Genomic DNA, 7,087 nt, shown 5'->3' on the forward strand with positions numbered 1-7,087 from the left:
TCCACATTGTAGTCGTTTGCACAAAATTTATTACAGAGTGATATGAAAATTAATGACTACCATCAGTTATGTTCAATTGCTTGGTAGTTTCTCTCTTTTTGGTATCTTGTAACTATCATTGTCCTTATTGTGGTACAACATCATCTTTTTGTCATTTTCACAAAAGCTTTTACACAATGATAGGAAGATTAATGGCTGCCATCATGTGCAACTTCTTGGTAGATTTTACCTTTTTTGCATCTTGTAACCATCTTATCCTGTTCATTTTTCACATCCATGAATTTACCTTTACTTTTAGCTTCCACTATGTATAATTTGTATATGGAATCTTCAAAAACATCCTGAACTATTTGGAGAATCTTCAAAAAACCGACGAGGGGAATGAACCCTTGAGACTACAATAAATCAGTAGTAAGAGATTCTAGGTTTGAGTCGTGTATGAAAGAATTTCTTACAATCTGAGAGCTTACCCAACATAAAGAAGAACCTTTTGGTGGCTGTTTGCTTCAAATTGGTTGATTGTATTTAAGGAATAATGTCAACCCATTGTTCTCAAGATTCTACAATGGGTCTCAACTTGGTTTCCATCATTTTTAAAAAGTAGGAGCCAATAATATGGGTGCTAGGCTAGAGCTCAATCAATAAGTCCACCCTTTATCTTAATGTTGCAAGGCTACCAAACTTGGGGCTGGTTTGGAAAATCGAGATGTAGAAAAATCAAAATTGATCCTTGATGCTATTGTTGGTGATATAATTGTCACGTTATCCCATGGATGAGATAGTTGACAAGGATTTTGTTTGTACAATTGAGTTGTTTTAAATCTGTTCATCTCTCAAAAGAACTTGTACAAATCTATTTTTGTTGCACTCTAGGCAAGCTTGAAAATGGCTAACATATACAAGACATTCAAGACCTCAATTGTTCCTATCTTTGGTCCATGAAATGACAGTGCCTAATCATGCCCTTTTCTTTCAAGGGAGCCGGTTGTATTGAAGTGATTACACACCTGTCACGCAGCTGATAAAGTAGAAGGTCAAATAAATAAGAGCAATGGTAATTATTGGCGCCAATGATTCAATCCTTGAGATTTAATGCCACGCTAGCATTCTAATTGGTGAGCACCCATAGCTAGGTTTAGTTATAGAGAAGATGGTGATTATGAAAAGTAAGGGATCTTATTGAAAATAATTAAAGAAATATGAGAGGAAAAAATGACACAACCATTAAGTACACTGATGGATGTTAGAATTCTTATTTGCATTTCATTCGAGAAGTGCTTAATCTTTAACTAGACAAGAGTACATAGGTCCTCTTACAATCCATCAGCTCGACACAAAACCTTTTTTTTGTTTGGCAAAACTCACAATTGTGAGTGGATAGTATTAAAAACATCATAAAAATACACCAACCTCAAGCTCAGACCGAGCCTTGAGGGTCAAAAGATTACAAGTTTTATGCTTGACAGAGAGACCACAACTACTCCAAAGTTTTACTTATTACAAGTTGTCATCATGACATGTATGGTTCTATACCAATCCTCTGAGGCATGTTTGCCTCCGATCATGTCGATCGTCACTTTGCTCTGTTGTATGATTTCACAAAAGCTTGCCACAACCAGATCCCCCTCAAACATGCGGCGATTCCTTGCTTGCCAAATATGGTGAAAGAAGTAGTATCTCATTATTTGAATGCACACAAGGAGAGCAAGACTACCCATCCTGTTACTACCAAAGAGCAGATCAGTCTTGAAGAACTTAATTTTCCATGTCCTTTGAATCCACTTGCATATTTTCCCAACCATGCCACTGATAGCCTGACATCCCATGAAAAGGTGGGCTAGGTCTTCAGTAGCTATTCTGCACCCTAAGAAACGATCGGACCCGATTCCTCTTTCTTGTAGCTTTACGCCCGTCGACAGAGCACCCCACATCACTTTCCATAGAAATACCTTCATATACTAAGGCCACCTTGGCTTCCAGATGTTCTCCATGACACAAAACCTAATCTTTCCTTCATTGGATCTCTCAATGAACCTATGGCCTCATTAGACTTCTCATCAAAAACTCCCTTTTAATATAAGGTTGGGCTCATAACTTTTTACACTCGTTACACACAAGTCAAAGGGCATGCCATACCACCCTGGCATTGGCAAACTTCTTCTACATTGACATATATTAAAAGCAATGTTTTCACTCAAGTGATATTTGGTTGTTGGTTGGGATGCCTTGGCTCGATCCGAGCACGGTTGCTTTCTATAAAATTTTTAGTTATTAATTTTACTACTCACAATTTGTGAGTTTTGAAAAAAAAAAGAGCAATGTTGTGGCAAGTTAACCTCCTTAAATTTTTGTTTTTGTGATAGTATAGGATAATTGATTTTATATAATGTTCCAACTGCCATAAGAATTAAGTATCAATTTTAACTCCTTCATTCCAAACCTCCAATCAAGTAACAAAGATAATGGATAAATATTTATTGACAAAAGTGGAGGGTGATCTGATTATATTTGCAAATGTGAAGCTATAAAATCATGGAAGAAGGGAAAGGGGATATAATTCTAAGTACAAATCTAAAAAGAGTGATGCAATGGTAACTAGTCAATGTATATGAATCAGTAAAGCATGAAGAGGATTGAGGAGAGAATAAAAATTCAAGTACAAATGTGGAAAAGAATAATGCAATGTAGTTGGTCGATGCATGTAAAAGATTGTGAAAAAAAGGGAGGAGGAGGATCAAAAATCTAATAAGATATAAAAATAATGTAAGATAAGTGGAGCTATAATTGAAAAAAGAAACACTTGTTTTAAAAAAGTGTTAGACTGCTTTACATTATCCTCTTAAGAGAATCTAGATGCATAAATGTGTGTATGTGCGCACATGTGTTTGTGTGTGTGTGTGTGTGTGAGAGAGAGAGAGAGAGAGAGAGAGAGAGAGAGAGAGAGAGAGAGAGAGAGAAGAAGAAGAAGAAGAAGAAGAAGAAGAGATTTTCATATCGTATGAACAATCCAAAGTGTCTACAAAGATCTATCCATCGAGTGTTGAACTCAAGGCCTGAAGTTCAATAGAGAACTGGGATAAGCAATTTACGAACTTTTGGCAATTTATCTATTAAGCTAGAAAGAAGTTTTTACACCTTGCTTCTACCATAGGTTGGTTATGAGGGAAAGAAAACATCAGATTTTTCTCCATGTCAAAATACAAGCCCTATGGAGAGAATTGTGGTAATTTCTAAGCCGTAATTTTATGTAAAATTTCAAGCTCTTTTGCCAAAAAAATCATAAAATTCATATATCTTTTTGTAGAGGTGAGCTTTTTTATGTTTTTAAAGGCCAAGGTCTAGTACTTAGTATTACAAAACAAGGGAACGATCTTCAAGGAATCAGTTCAAATTTAATTGCAAGTTATAAACATAATTTCATACTTGAGCACGTGCTGACTAAGAGCATAATTTTGGCCTTTCAAAGGTCCTCTCATGGAATTGGGGCTATTCTAATGCAATTTGACAACATCAAATGACTTTAGATGTTAAAACCAAGAAACTACGTATTTTTTCGGATCCTTAACTTACTTAAATCTTGTCGCGTACACCCTATCTTGAAATTTTGATTGTGCAAAAACTCTTGAGAATCTTGAGTTCTCCACAAAACATCGAAACCAAGGGTTTAGGTATCCCATTTGTATTCATACCATGCACTTTGATACATTTAGTTGATATGTGTGGAAGTTTGAAGTTATTTGAGGTTTGAATACTTATGTCTCAAGAATAAAAATATCAAAATTTTTGCATGCCCATTTTTGAATATTTGAAATGATCCAAAAATTGTTTCTTACCAAAGCATTTCTACTTGCCACCTTGAGTTACCAAAGCATTTCTACTTGCCACCTTGAGTCCTCATTGGAGAGGGTAAGCAATGTATCACTTTCTAAAACTCAAAAACATATTTTTTCTATGCATATAACGTTATGCTTGAAATGACCATATCAAACACGTAGAACTTCCCATTGTTTTATATACTCTGAAGTAAATTTTTTTGCACATGCAACTTGCAATTATCTATAGCACAATTCTAGAAAAGTCGTGTACAATTTTTTACAAGGTCGCTTCATTTTTTCTTCGGCTTATAAAGTTGATTTCTTCAAAGCATCAATCACAATCTTATGGGGGTCCACTTGATGAGTATATTTCTTGATCATGATAGCTTCTAAAATGCAAGGTTATATTTTTCAAAGACCCTCTAGCTAACATATTTAATCATGTCAAGAGGGTTTTATTAAATACACCGTTTGATGCAAGTTGCAATTTATCTAAATTGTAAAAAACGAACACTTAAGTGTCCTGTTTTGGTACCAAACTAGTGTTAAGTGATAAAAAACATGAAGAGAGAGAGAGAGAGAGAGAGAGAGAGAGAGAGAGAGATGGTGTGGTTGAATACTTAGAGACTACAAGGTCATGATCATGAGTTTATATGTCATCTATTCCATTGTCAAATGATAATAGTATTAAACAATTGGCACATTAACGGTCTCGTTAATCTATGAACCCCAAGAGCAGACCCAACTTAACTTATGAAATTTGTATTGACATCCTTGTAGCATAGAGAGGCAATGTGGAAGAGAAAGGTAGAAGCCATTGTCAGCGGATACACATATAGTGTGCAACTGCTTTCAGATATAAGTGCCATGAATGGATAAATCTATCTTTATATCTCTTTCACCTTCCATCTCCAACACTTCTAAGGTTCCTACACCCTTATGTTCAAAACTTCTTCTGTTCAAGTGTTTTTTTCATTTATATTGAGTTGGGGGTCCCTATTGGACGAGTTTATGCTATTTTTAATATTATGGTATTACCAAGCCTTTGCCCCCCCCCCCCCCCCCTTTTTGAAAATATGTTATATAAGAAAGAGAAAAAGTTTTACATATTCACGAGACAAAGCTCAAGCTCAGTCAAATGGAGGTGGGTAAATGCATTCAGAAATACTGAAGACATATTATATCAACAAGACCTAGAGGCATGGGCTCTTGCAAACGTATGATCGACAAGCAACTTGGTAATCTTGGCTACGTTGCCCTCCTAGTTCTAAGGAAGCGTTGTTGCACTGCAATTTGAGTCTCAGTTGGATAACATAACACATGTAACTTTTTCTTTCTCGCAACGGTTTTTCAAGAAAAGAAAATCCAACTTTCTAGGTATATTCCTCTTCCCTTTATGGCAAAAAAGATATTGGGAACAAAAAAAAAAAGAAAGGGGGGGGGGGGGGGGGGGGGGGGGGGGGGGGGGGGGGGCGTTTTCAAAGAGCAATACCAACATCCAAAGCGCTTTTTACTGTCTTTTGATTGCATGGGTATCAAGAAAAGGTGGAATATAGGCTAAGGGCAAGGTAAAAAGTGAAAATGCTTTTGAGGGGGCTTTTACTGGTGTGGGGTTAAAAAGTTAACCATCGTGATCGATTCCCAAGTAAAAATAAAGTACTTTTTTGGGGAGTTCCAAGTTCCAACAATGCTCGTGGGAGGGGAGTGGTGAATTTATTGGAATGGACCACTAACCAATAATTAAATAAAAAGGATGACGTGTCAGTCAGGGACATGTGGGCGGGAGCTGTCAAAATCCAATGAAAACAACGGGGCAATTGGTGTCCTCGGAGCCGACCACGCATTTGGACGCACTTGGGTGACAGCCAGGTGTGAAAAGTAGTGCACGTTATTAATGAAAAAGGGACTCGCTAGCCCCAATGTGAAAGTTTCCTGGGCAGGGGACCAAAAGTGGGGCGGTCCCTTGCTCGCTGTGTGAAAAGGCACCCCCCCCCCCCCCCAAAAAGTGACTAGTGGCGGTTGAAATTTCTGAGTTTCCCCTCCCGCGACCAGGTTGGACGTGTTACTCCACATTCCCGACACCGGCCCCAAACCCCTTCTTAGCAAGCAGCGCGTCCTACGCTCTCGTCTCCCATTGCCAACTCCTCACGAAGAAATATTCAATTTTAACTCTCAAAACACCTCAATTATCGTCAAAGTCTAGGATGGTAAATTGGTATGCTTCATTCTTCCATTCTTATTGTTTTGTTAACCCCTCTTCATAGCCTCATGCCACAAGAAGATTTAGAAATTTTCTCATGTAGGAAAACTGAGTCTTTTTCATACAATGCATAACATCTTGAGCTTCTCTTCGAGAGGCACCGCATACCTAGCTAAGGTACGATTGGGGGCAGGGGACGGTCCCCTGCCACCAGTCGTACCTAGCTAGGTATGCAATCCCTCCCTCACAAAAGCTCATGAAAAGAGGTAAGTCACAATGTGAGAATTTGTCCAAAATTTATTGTGATGGCACATTGTCTATGTGTGTGCTGTAAAGACAAGCCCTAGTCTTAATCTCGGACATTTCTCCTCCATTCTCTTTGAAGAGCGCCCCCCTGCCCCCAATCGTACCTAGCTAGGTATGCAATGCCTCCCTCACAGAAGCTCATGATGTTGAGGTAAGTCATAATGTGAGAATTTGTCCAAAACTTATTGTGAGGGCACATTGTCTATGTGCGTGTTGTAAAGACAAGCCCTAGTCTTAATCTCATGTATTTCTCTTCCATTCTCTTTGAAGAGCAGCCCCCTGCCCCTAACCGTACCTAGCTAGGTATGCAATGCCTCCCTTCACAGAAGCTCACGATGTTGAGGTAAGTCACAATGTGAGAATTTGTTCAAAACTTATTGTGATGGCACATTGTCTATGTGCGTGCTGTAAAGACAAGCCCTAGTCTTAATCTCGGACATTTCTCCTCCATTCTCTTTGAAGAGCGGCCCCTTGCCCCCAATCGTACCTAGCTAGGTATGCAATGCCTCCCTCAGAGAAGCTCATGATGTTGAGGAAAGTCAAAATGTGAGAATTTGTCCAAAACTTATTGTGATGGCACATTGTCTATGTGCGTGCTGTAAAGACAAGCCTTAGTCTTAATCTTGGACATTTTCTCCTCCATTCTCTTTGAAGAGCACCTGTTTTTGTGAACCCTTCATCATAGCCTAGTGACAAAGTGTTCATGTGTGTGCATAACGACGAGCCCTAGGTTTAATTCTCAATGCACACCCATTCCCGCATGAAA

This window comes from Adiantum capillus-veneris, chromosome 21 (genome assembly GCF_014529385.1).
Source record: "Adiantum capillus-veneris isolate H3 chromosome 21, ASM1452938v2, whole genome shotgun sequence".
Taxonomy (NCBI): domain Eukaryota; kingdom Viridiplantae; phylum Streptophyta; class Polypodiopsida; order Polypodiales; family Pteridaceae; genus Adiantum; species Adiantum capillus-veneris.